Source organism: Gossypium arboreum, chromosome 10 (assembly GCF_025698485.1).
Source record: "Gossypium arboreum isolate Shixiya-1 chromosome 10, ASM2569848v2, whole genome shotgun sequence".
Taxonomy (NCBI): domain Eukaryota; kingdom Viridiplantae; phylum Streptophyta; class Magnoliopsida; order Malvales; family Malvaceae; genus Gossypium; species Gossypium arboreum.
In genome coordinates this window covers 98655131-98666280 of record NC_069079.1, presented here as the reverse complement: position 1 = coordinate 98666280, position 11150 = coordinate 98655131, and the positions used below count along the sequence as shown (strand labels likewise).

The 11150-nt window shown below is 38.0% G+C and overlaps 1 non-coding gene across 1 annotated transcript; it reads left to right on the top strand.

The window, feature by feature from the left end:
• The first annotated feature begins 8920 nt into the window (after positions 1-8920).
• On the top strand, positions 8921-9027 carry LOC128283063 (small nucleolar RNA R71). The gene has a single exon (XR_008273405.1). It is a non-coding gene; the product is annotated as a small nucleolar RNA R71 (small nucleolar RNA).
• The last annotated feature ends 2123 nt before the right edge of the window (positions 9028-11150 follow it).

The following is an 11150-nucleotide window of genomic DNA, read 5'->3' as shown; positions in this document are numbered from 1 at the left end:
GCGAAGCATCAAGTCCACGGGAAAACAGAACATCGAATTACTAGGGACATTTCTTACACACTTTGTCGACAAGCACGTAACGACCCAAGGATTTGACACCGAATTATGAACTCGATAGACTCAATAGGTAAAGTCTTCTTTGGATGCTAAGGTTTCGCATATATAAGAATGAGTAGAACCGGGGTCAATCAAAGCAATCACATTAGTATCAAAGAGAGTGAAAGTACCGTAATAACATCCGGCAAGGAAGCATCCTCGCGTGCGGCGTATTGCATAAGCCCTAGCAGAGCGCGAGCCTCGGATCTGGTCGTAGCATCTCTAGATCCTCTCGACCACCACTAGCATTGCCCATATTTCTAGATGGTCTACCTTGAGCGATGGTAGCACCGGTTTCCTACTCGATTTACATTCTGCTCGTGCAACCTCGGGCAATCTTTAATGAAGTGGTCAACTGATCCGCACTTGTAACAGAGCGGTCATGGAATCTACAACTTCGAATGCCATTTGCCACAATGTCGACACTCGCTTACGTCTCGGCGTTCATTCCCAACACCGGGCGATCAAGTGCCTCGTGTACCCACAGAGGGTCGATCACGATCTCGTCTAAAAAGGCCCGGTGCCTCTAGACCGCCCACATCATCACGAAATTTCTTCGATGCTGTTGAAGAGACTTTCCGAGGATCTTTTAGGAAACTCTCCGTTCCCACATCAACTTTTGTTTTTTTTTCTAAGCTCTTGACTTTACAAGCTCGCTCGACAAGTACTATGAACTCTCGTATTTCAAGAATGCCAATGAACATTTTATATCTTCATTCAGCCCATCCTCGAAGCGTTTACACATGATAGCCTCGGACGAAATACATTCCCGGCGTATCTACTAAGTCTAACAAATTTTCGCTCGTCGAATCGATGGCGACATAGAACCTTGCTTAAGCTCAAGAAATTCCTTCCGTTTTGATCAACAAATCTCGATGATATACTTTTTCCAAACTCGGTTTGGAAAAACTCCCAAGTTACTTGCTCTCGGGGCACAATGTGAAGTCGAGTACTCCACCAATAGTAGGCGAATCGCATAGCAAGGAGATAGTACACTTTAGGCATTCATCGGTGTACAAGATAGCTCATCGAAAATGCGGGATAGTGTTGTCCAATTAAAATTCAGCTTGCTCGGCATCATCGCTATCCGTAGCTTTAAATTCAGTAGCCCCATGTTTTCGGATTCATCAACTGGGGCTTATTTGACCTTATTTGGTCGATTCTGGAGGCATTGTAGGTGCGGGGTTGTGTTTGTTGGGAATGGAGGTTGTGAACAACAGTATTAGTTCGAATGTATTGGTTGAACCAATCATTCATCACGCTATAGAAAGCTTGTCTAGCTTCATCATTTGGATTACTAGCATTAGGTTGAGAGTCCGCCATTGTCCCTTGTCGAGAGCAGCGCTACACTCTCAAGATCATCACTACCGCTCGGTCGGGATCGGGATCCATTACTATAAATAAACACATTTGCAATTGTCAGAAATCACCACACTATCAAATAATCACATAAAATGGCATGTATAGCTAGACCCAAACGTATTACTTTAGTCCTAGAATCGACTAAACCGTAGCTCTGATACCAATAAAATTGTAACACCCCATACCCGAGTCCGTTACCGGAGTCGAACACAAGGTGCGCACAGACTTAACTTAATTATTCTCACAATCCATTAAAAAATTTCCGCACAAGTTTGGTTCTTTGCGTCACTGTCGCCTTAAAAATCATATCTTGAGTTTCAAAGCTCAAAAATCAGTTTCGTAATTTTTTCCTGAAACTAGACTCATATGTCCATCTACATATTTTTTCTAGAAATTTTAGTCGGGCCAATTAGTACAGTTTATTAGTTAAAGTCTCCCCTGTTACAGGGATCGACTACACTGACCTTCGCGCAATACGACTTGGATATCTCCCTGTACAGGGATGCAATACTGATGCCGTTTGTTTCTATAGAAACTAGACTCAAAGAGGAATCTATAAATATATGGCATGACTCCTAATTTTCACTAGTTAATTAATAATGAATTTCCAAATTCGGAACAGGGATTCCAGAAATCGTTCTGGCCCTGTTCCACGAAAACCTAAATATCTCTTAACATATAACTCATATGACCGTTTCGTTTCTTCCATATGAAAGTAGATTCATCAAGGTTCATTTACATAATTTTTTCACTATTTAATTCCATCCCTACTATTTTTAGTGATTTTCACATCCACATCACTCTTGCTGTCAGCATCGCCTTTGAGGTAGACTTTACCTATTTCATAATTTCCATGATTCAATTAGCCCTTTTTGCATACATGGCACAAAGTATGATCATGATTAACCATTCCAATGGCTAATCGTTTCCAAACATTTCCATACTTCTTAATGATCAACATACAAAACGATTATGGTACTATGCTAAAACGTATATAAGCCATTTTCGCATGGCTATCCAAATTTACACAAAATCCATGGGTACATGACCAACAACAAAAGGGTAGTCCTATACATGCCATTTCAAAGTTCAACCAAAATTGTACCAAAAGGGGGGCTTTGATAGTGTGGAGACTTCGACTTCCAAAATCCCGAGTCCGATAGGTGACGAGCCAAAATCTATAAAACAGAGAACAAAGAAACGGGTAAGCAATTTATGCTTAGTAAGTTTTGAGCAAGGATTCCAAGACAACAAAAGCATAGCATTCATATAGCTAAACGGATAATTTCATATGCACACATTCTCAATATCATACTTCACATTACCAACCCTTATGTTCATACACAAAAGATAAACTTAGCCAAAGGCCGATAGCTCGTTTATCAACTGAGCGAATACTTATTTGTAAGGGCTCAACTAATTCAAAGCACATACGAACATACCTCATTGCTGGAATTTTTTTTTTGCAAGCGTATTAGCTGAAATTTTTACAGCAAGATTGCTCATTCCCGGATCACGTACCTTCGGAATTTAACCGGATATAGCGACTCGCTCGATTGTCTTCGGGACATAGCCCGGTTATAGTAATTCGCACAATTGCCTTCGGGAATTAGCCCGGATTTAGTAACTCGCACAAATGCCTTCGGGACTTAACCCGGTTTTGGTAACTCGTACAAATGCCTTCGGGACTTAACCCGGTTTTGGTAACTCGCACAAATGCCTTCGGGACTTAACCCGGTTTTGGTAACTCGCACAAATGCCTTCGGGACTTAACCCGGTTTTAGTCACTTAGCACAAAAGCCTTCGGGACTTAGCCAGGATACCATTCGAATAACCAAGCACATATATCAACAAATCATAACACATCCTTATTACATTCTCATTACCAAAGCTCAAACACAAGACACTTATCATATTTACAATTTCGGCTCAATAGCCACATACAAGGGCATGATTTTGATTTGTTTATTACATAATCTAATTAGATCATAATCTAAGTTCCATTACTCGAAAACTTACCTCGGATGTTGTCGAACGATTTCGATGGCTATTCGACCACTTTTTCCTTCCCTTTATCGGATTTAGATCCCCTTTGCTTTTGAGCTTAATTAAATAAATAAATCGATTTAATCATTTGAGCATCGAAAAGAGGAACACAAGGCACTTAGCCCACATTTATACATTAGACATTAAAGTCACATACATGTGAAATCATGCATCAACTCAAGATATTAACCCACACTCCTTTTTAGCCGATTGTCCTAACCAAGATAAAGGCATCAATATGCTTGCCTCTAACCGAATGCATGCACACCAATCCATCTCATGTGGCGAATATGCATGTTGATGTTGAGGCCAATTACATATTTAATACCACACATAAATGGCATACATTTTACTAACGAATGCATTACATATTGTAGCTCAATACGCATCTATCATTTACTTCATAACCAAACATCATCATAAGTAAATATATACCTTGAGATAGTATATATGTCATACCAATACATCATGTGCAAACATATATACATATAGGTGCAAGGGCGAATCTCAAGTTGATTATAACTAAACATGAACATAACTCCAAAACACAAATCTTACCTACCATGCAATAAGCATAAATCATACTTATGGGTATACCATGGCGAATACATCACAACACCATACCATTTCAATTTTGGTCATGGTTAAACAAAGAACTTAATGTCTCACTCAAAAAAATGCTAAAAAGAAAATCCAAGAGTCCTTAATCCACCATCACATGTATCATTATCAAGCTTCATATTTAGCATGCAATGGCATTAACACAAAATCCACCTTGGCGAATATCATCCCCATGACATAGCAAAGATTTGAACCATGGGCTAATTAGAACTCAAGCTAGCAACTAAAATCATGCATGAATCTCATGGCACAACCTCAAACATACCTTAATCTAGACACAAGTATGGCCAAACCTCCTCCTAATCCTCTTCCAAACCAAGAATGAAGCAAGAACTCCTTCCTTCTTCCTTAGAATTTTCGGCTCAAAGAAATGAAAAAGGATGAACAACAATTTTTTTTCTTTTTTTCTTCAACTCACGGCAAAATGGGGGGTAACACTCACACATCCTTTCTTTTTTTTTCTTTTCCATTTCTTTATTACCCATACTCATTAATTTATTTTTTCCTCCCATGATGCACCAACATAACATGTCTATGACATGTTTTGCCCATAATCCTTTGTCATGGCCGGCCACTACCAATTAGGGGGGGAAATTTGACATGCAAGTCCCCCCTTTTGATTACATGCACTATTAGGTCCTTATAGATTAGCCTATCACATTTCAAAAGTGTCACACAAGTCCTACTAACTGAATTCACATGCAATCGACTAAATCGAAGCTTGAAATTTTCACACATTCATAATTACATATTCTAGACAATAAATATTACGTTCAAACATTTCGGTGACTCGGTTTAGCGGTCCCGAAACCACTTCCCGACTAGGGTCAATTTTGGGCTGTCACACAAGGTGTTTAAGGAAATCAACAAAGGCACTCATTAGTCAATATGAAAAGTTATTACCATAGGCTTGCTTGAAAATCAAATCTCTACCACTATACATTGAGCTGATACATCAATCAAAAAGGTCCTTTTAGAGGGTTGTAACGTGGCTTTGGTTAGGGGGTGTGGTCACAAGCTGAAAGAAAAGGTTAAAATCGAGATTAAATTAAAAATTTACCTAGCTAGAAAAATGACTAGTCATTAGTTGAATACAAGTGAGCTTCTTCTCAGAATATGGAATTGACACTTAAGCTCAAAAATGACGAATTACAACTAATATGTATTGAAGTACACTTTTTTTTAAAAAAAAAAGACAAATACATAGAAGAACAAAACATAACTAAGCAATTTGTTCAAATCAAATCTCGACAAAAATAGGGATGAAATTAGGGGATTTCAACAATAATGGGTTATGGGTTAATATTGAGGATAAATCAATTAATGGCTTGTTAGGCTTAAAAGGGGTTCACTAAGGGTTAATTATGGAGGTAGGCTTTTTTAGAGTGAGTGGGTTAAACCTAAGTGCCTTTATCATCTTGACATATCAAATCAAATGGTGTGGTCTTGACATGCATAATCAAGCAAGTTCTAGAATAACAAATCAAAACTGATGCACTCATAATGAAAGTGAGCATGAAAGGAATAAAATATGCTTTAAATGCTAAAGATCTCACAAAAATTATGACTTTTTAATGTTTAGACTTGTGAATTTCAACTAAAGATAATACCTAAACTTAGGGAAACAACCTAAAAGTTTTTAATTCTTCAAAAATTAATTCATCATGCTTGATTCCCTAATGTTTTAAAGTTTAAACAATCAATGCATAATTTCCTATATTTTAATTCAAGACATATCAATAAAAAGCATAAATTAATTAAAATTCATTCTAATAGTGATATAAGTACACGTGGGAATAAGACAAAATTCTGGGATTTCTGATGATGATATGAAATACCCCTCACACTTAAGATATACATTGCCCTCAATGTACAAAGATAGATATATTGAAAAGTATAGATATATAATCATAAGAGAGGGAGAGAGGTGAAACTTCCTGAATGATGAATGGACCCCTTCAATTGGAGTTATGGAGAATAATCGGCCAAGGTAATGATGAGAGTGGAGGAGGATACTCCGGTGGTGGTAGAGGTTCATTAGTCCATAAGTCCTGCACCATTGGAGTTTTTAGTTCCTGTTTGATGCTAAGCTTTGGGGCTCTTTATGACTATGATAAAATCAGGAACTCTTTAGGAAATATAATGAAGCATATTTACTCGTAATTAAATAGCTGAAAGTAAAAATTGTAAAAACTCAAGATAAAATAGTATTAACAGGAAATAAAAAATAATTTCAAAATTTAAAGATAAGCTAAAATAGATAATAGGTGTTTATAGAAAAATTGGGGCACACGGCCGTGGAGCACGCCTGTGTACCTTCGTTTTAGCTCATGTGTTTCGTGGTTTTTGAAGTTGGGCTCATTAGTGTACACAGCCCTGTTGCATGGCCGTGTCAATCTTCGTTCGCTTCTCCCACGCTCGTGTATACATGTCTACGCCTGTGTTTATTTTGACAGTGTCGACCACGGGTGGATGGCACGGGCGTGTCGCACGCCCGTGTTACATTCTCAGTTTCAACCAAAGTTTCAAGGCACGGGCGTGTCTCACACCCGTGTTGTTTTGGCAGTTTCGCCCATGACCATGTCGCACGGCCGTGGCAACTTATCGCATCCCGTGTTGGATAAAAAAATCTTACCATGTTTTCACACGGCCTAATGCATGCCCGTGTGCCTAGCTGTGTGGTCTTTAGAAAGCCTGCGTTCCATGATTCGGTTAGTATGTTGGATGTTAAAAACTAAAATTTAAAGAAATTAACACTGTTAGTGCTCGGATTGCCTCCCAAGAAGCACTTATTTGTAGTCTAAGCTCAACTTACCTCTCTTCTGCATGATCAAGGTGGTGCAAAGAGTTTACACTCCTCATCCCTACTATAAACTTTATCAACATAAGGTTTCAGACAAGTATTGTTTACCTTAAATGTGCCGAATTTAGGATGATTTACCTCGACTGTACCATATGGGACAATACTGAGTACCGTAAGAGGAATTTCTTCATTAGGTTCAGAAGTGGTAATGCGAGGATCTGCTGCATCTAGTAGTAGTTTGTCTCCAACCTTAAGGTAATTTGGTGAGGTATTGAGTCCTGACTCGATTTCAGTTTATCGGGTGTTCTCGATTTCTGTGTCTACCATTCATTTAGCTCCTCAATTTGTAGCCTTCATTCTTCATAGATAGGTCCTTTGTTGTTGTTTGAACACAGCTCATATGTGTTCTTCGTAATTGTTTCCTGCACAGAAAGTTTCACCACATGATCAGTACTAGTAGAATGATTTATACAACCACTTTCAATTTTCAATGTGTTACTCGAATTACGAGCTTGAAGGGTGATTGTTTCGTCTCCCACACGAAGTGTGAGTTCACCTATGCCAACATCAATAATGGTTCTAGCAGTCGCTAAAAAGGTTCGTCCTAAAATTAAATGTGCGTTACTATCCTCTTCTATGCCTAGAACAACAAAGTCTACTGGGTATATAAATTTATCGATCTTAACAAGAACATCTTCAATGATACCCCTAGGAAACCTAATGGTTTTATCAGCCAATTGAATACTCATCCTAGTTTATTTGGGTTTCCCAAGACCTAGCTGTTTAAACATTTTATAAGGCATAACATTAATGCTTGCCCCTAAGTCATCCAATTCATTATGAACATCTAAACTACAAATTAAACAAGGAATCGTAAAACTCCCTGGATCTTTTAATTTGTTGGGTATTTTATTCTGTAATATGGTTGAGCAAACTGCATTCAATTCCACATGCGACGCCTCATCCAACTTTCGTTTATTCGTTAAAAAGTCCTTTAAAAACTTGACTGCATTTGGCATCTATGAAAGGACTTCAATAAACAGTAAGTTAATATGTAGTTTCTTTAAAAGTTGAAGGAATTTACCAAATTATTCGTCTGATCGGTCTATCCTTGTCGCATTGGGCTATGGCACACGAGGTTTATATTCTGTACTCACCGGCTTTGGGTCATTTTGGCTTACCTCATTCTTCCTTTTGCTTACCACTGTTTCTGGCCTTGGTTTTGAAACTAACCCTTCCTCATCTTGAATGGCAATCATGTTGAGTTACTCCCTTGGGTTAGATTCAGTGTTGCTTGGCAGGCTACCTTATGGTCATTCAGAAATTAACTTGGCAACCTGTCCAATCTGAGTTTCGAGCCCCTAGATTGATGCTTGTTGATTTTTTAGTATTGTCTCAGTATTCTGAAAATGAGTTTCTGACACCGAGATGAATTTGATTAGCATCTCCTCAAGGTTCGACTTTTTCTCCTGATGGTACGGTGGTTGCTGAAAGCTTGGAGGGGGTGGTGGTCTCTGATTTTCTTGGCCTCCCAATGAAAATTTTGGGTGGTTCCTCCAACCTGCATTGTAAGTACTGGTATAAGGATTTTTTTGAGATCGAGGATTGTTACCCATGTAATTTAACTACTCGTTCTCCATGTTGTGGCTATAAGGTAGGTATTCTGAACTGGTTGATCCACCTCCACTTACTTCGCACTACATTACTGGTTGAACTTGTGAAGAACTAAGAAAACCATCAATTTTCTTATTCAAGAGTTCTACCTAATTAGAGAGCATGGTGACCGAATCGATGTTATAAACGCCGGCTGTTTTCATTGGCTTTATCCTCATAACTTGCCACTAATAGTTATTCAGTGACATCTCCTCTATAAATTCATAGGCATCTTCAGGTGTCTTATTATTGATGGTTCCGCTAGCAGCTGCGTCAACCATTTATCGAGTCGAAGGATTTAGGCCATTATGAAAGGTTTGAACATGTAGCCAGAGTGGTAACCCATGGTGAGGGCATATTCTCAAGAGGTCCTTGTATCTCTCCCATGCATCGTAGAGTGTTTCTAAATCCATCTGCACAAAAGAAGAGATATCATTACGTAATTTAGTCATTTTAGCCGGCGAAAAATATTTTAATAAAAAATTTTCAGTCATTTTTTCCCAAGTAGTGATTGACACCCATAGAAACGAGTTCAACCACTATTTAGCTTTGTTTCTCAATGAAAAAGGGAATAACCGAAGGTGAATGGCGTCATCAGAAACGCCATTAATTTTAAATGTATCACATAGTTCCAAAAAGTTTGCCAACTGAGCGTTGGGATCCTCGTCCTGCAAACCATCAAACTAAACAAATTATTGTATCATTAGAATTGTGTTAGGTTTCAGTTCAAAAGTATTTGCAGCTACAGCAAGTCTAACTATGCTCAATTCAGTTCCTGTTAAAGAAGGTTTAGCATAATCATACATAGTGCGTGGAGTAGGATTCTAATTAACAAAAATCATAGGAGGTAGCAGATTTTCTTAGTTTTTAGCTATCTCCTCTGTTGTGGTTGAAGTATTGTCCTCTTGCTCTTCCTCTGTGTATCATAAGCTTCACCTTATTTCTCTTCGGTTTCTATGAACTGTGCGATAGATCTCACCATCAAAAAGTAGTGGTCTTGACGGGTTTCTTCTGGTCATAAACTATAAAAACCTGTCAGAAGAAAATAAATAAAGAATTTGAAAAGAAAATAAAAATTTAAATTCTAATAAAAGTAAAATGGCTAAAGTAATAAAAATCGAGTGTTCCTAATATCCTAGTTCCCCAGCAACGGTGCCAAAAACTTAATTATGTGATATTCGTAACAGGTTTTAAAGATTTATAAATGAAACGTTCTTGAGACTAACTTATTATCAGAATTAAGGCAAGTGTACCTATCGAACAGTAGTATAGTTCAGCAAGACTGGATTGTCGAACCCAAAGGAACTAGTACTAGTATTTACTTCCTTTTTATTATCTAGCCTAAAAATTAAGAGGTTTGGTTATCTAAACTAATTACTAACTAAGAATGCATAGAAAGAAAACTTGGGAAAATACTTTTGGGAAAATTCGATTGATTGAGACAATACCAAAGGAAAAATCCACCTAGACTTCACTTGTTATTTGACTCTGAATCAGAAGATTTATTCATTTGACTCGATCCGTAGAAATCCCTAAGTTATATTATTATCTCTCTCGAGACTGATAACGTCTAACCCTAGGTTGAATAATTGAAATCTCTTTCTAATTAACACCCTAGAATTGCATTAACTTGATCTATGGATTCCTTTATTAGGTTTCACCTTAATCCGGCAAAATCTAGTCACCCCATCTCTAGGCGCACAATCAACTCCGCTTAATTATGACAAATTTACTCTTAGACAAGGTCTATTCCTCCTCTGAATAAGAGCTTAACTTGAATCAATATCCTGGAATATCAAAACAAGAATTAAGAACACATAATTAAGAACAAGTCAAATATTTATCATACAATTCAGATAATAATAACAAGATCTGTTTTAAGTTTCATTCCCTTTAGGTATTTAGGGGATTTAGTTCATACTTATGAAAGAAAACATCTCAAAAGCATAAAGATAACAAAACATAAGAAAACCCAAAACTCCTGAAGGAACTTGAAGGGAAATCTTCAGTCTTGATGATGAATCCGGCTTCTGAGATGGATCAATCGACTTTCCTTGAGTGATTCCTTACTTCCTACTCTGTGTCCCTTTTCTAAGTGCCTCCTCAGGTGTTTAAATAGGCTTTAGAATGCTTAAGAGCCCCCAAAATTGGCCTTTTTCGAATAGGGTTATACTTGGGCTCGGTAGGGACACGCCCGTGTGACACGCCCAGGTGCGATTACTCCAGCCCTTGGTCAAGGCTGTTGAATAGGCACGGGCGTGTAGTCTACCCGTGTAAGTCGTGCTTCGATCCTGCTAAAGGGACACGACCGTGTGACACACCTGTGTGAGAAAGTCCAGGCCGTGTTGATTTCCCACATGGGTTCATTTTCTCCGTTTCTTGCTCTTTTTACACTCCTATGCTCACCTAAGTATAAAACATGAAATTAAAGGATTAGGAGCATCGAATTCACCAAATCTAAGGAGAAATCATCCATAAATATGCTAAGCATGAGACAAAAATAGGTATAATTTACGATTTATCAGTTAACGAAAACCCGAATCTATCACATCAACTTATGGCTCAAAAA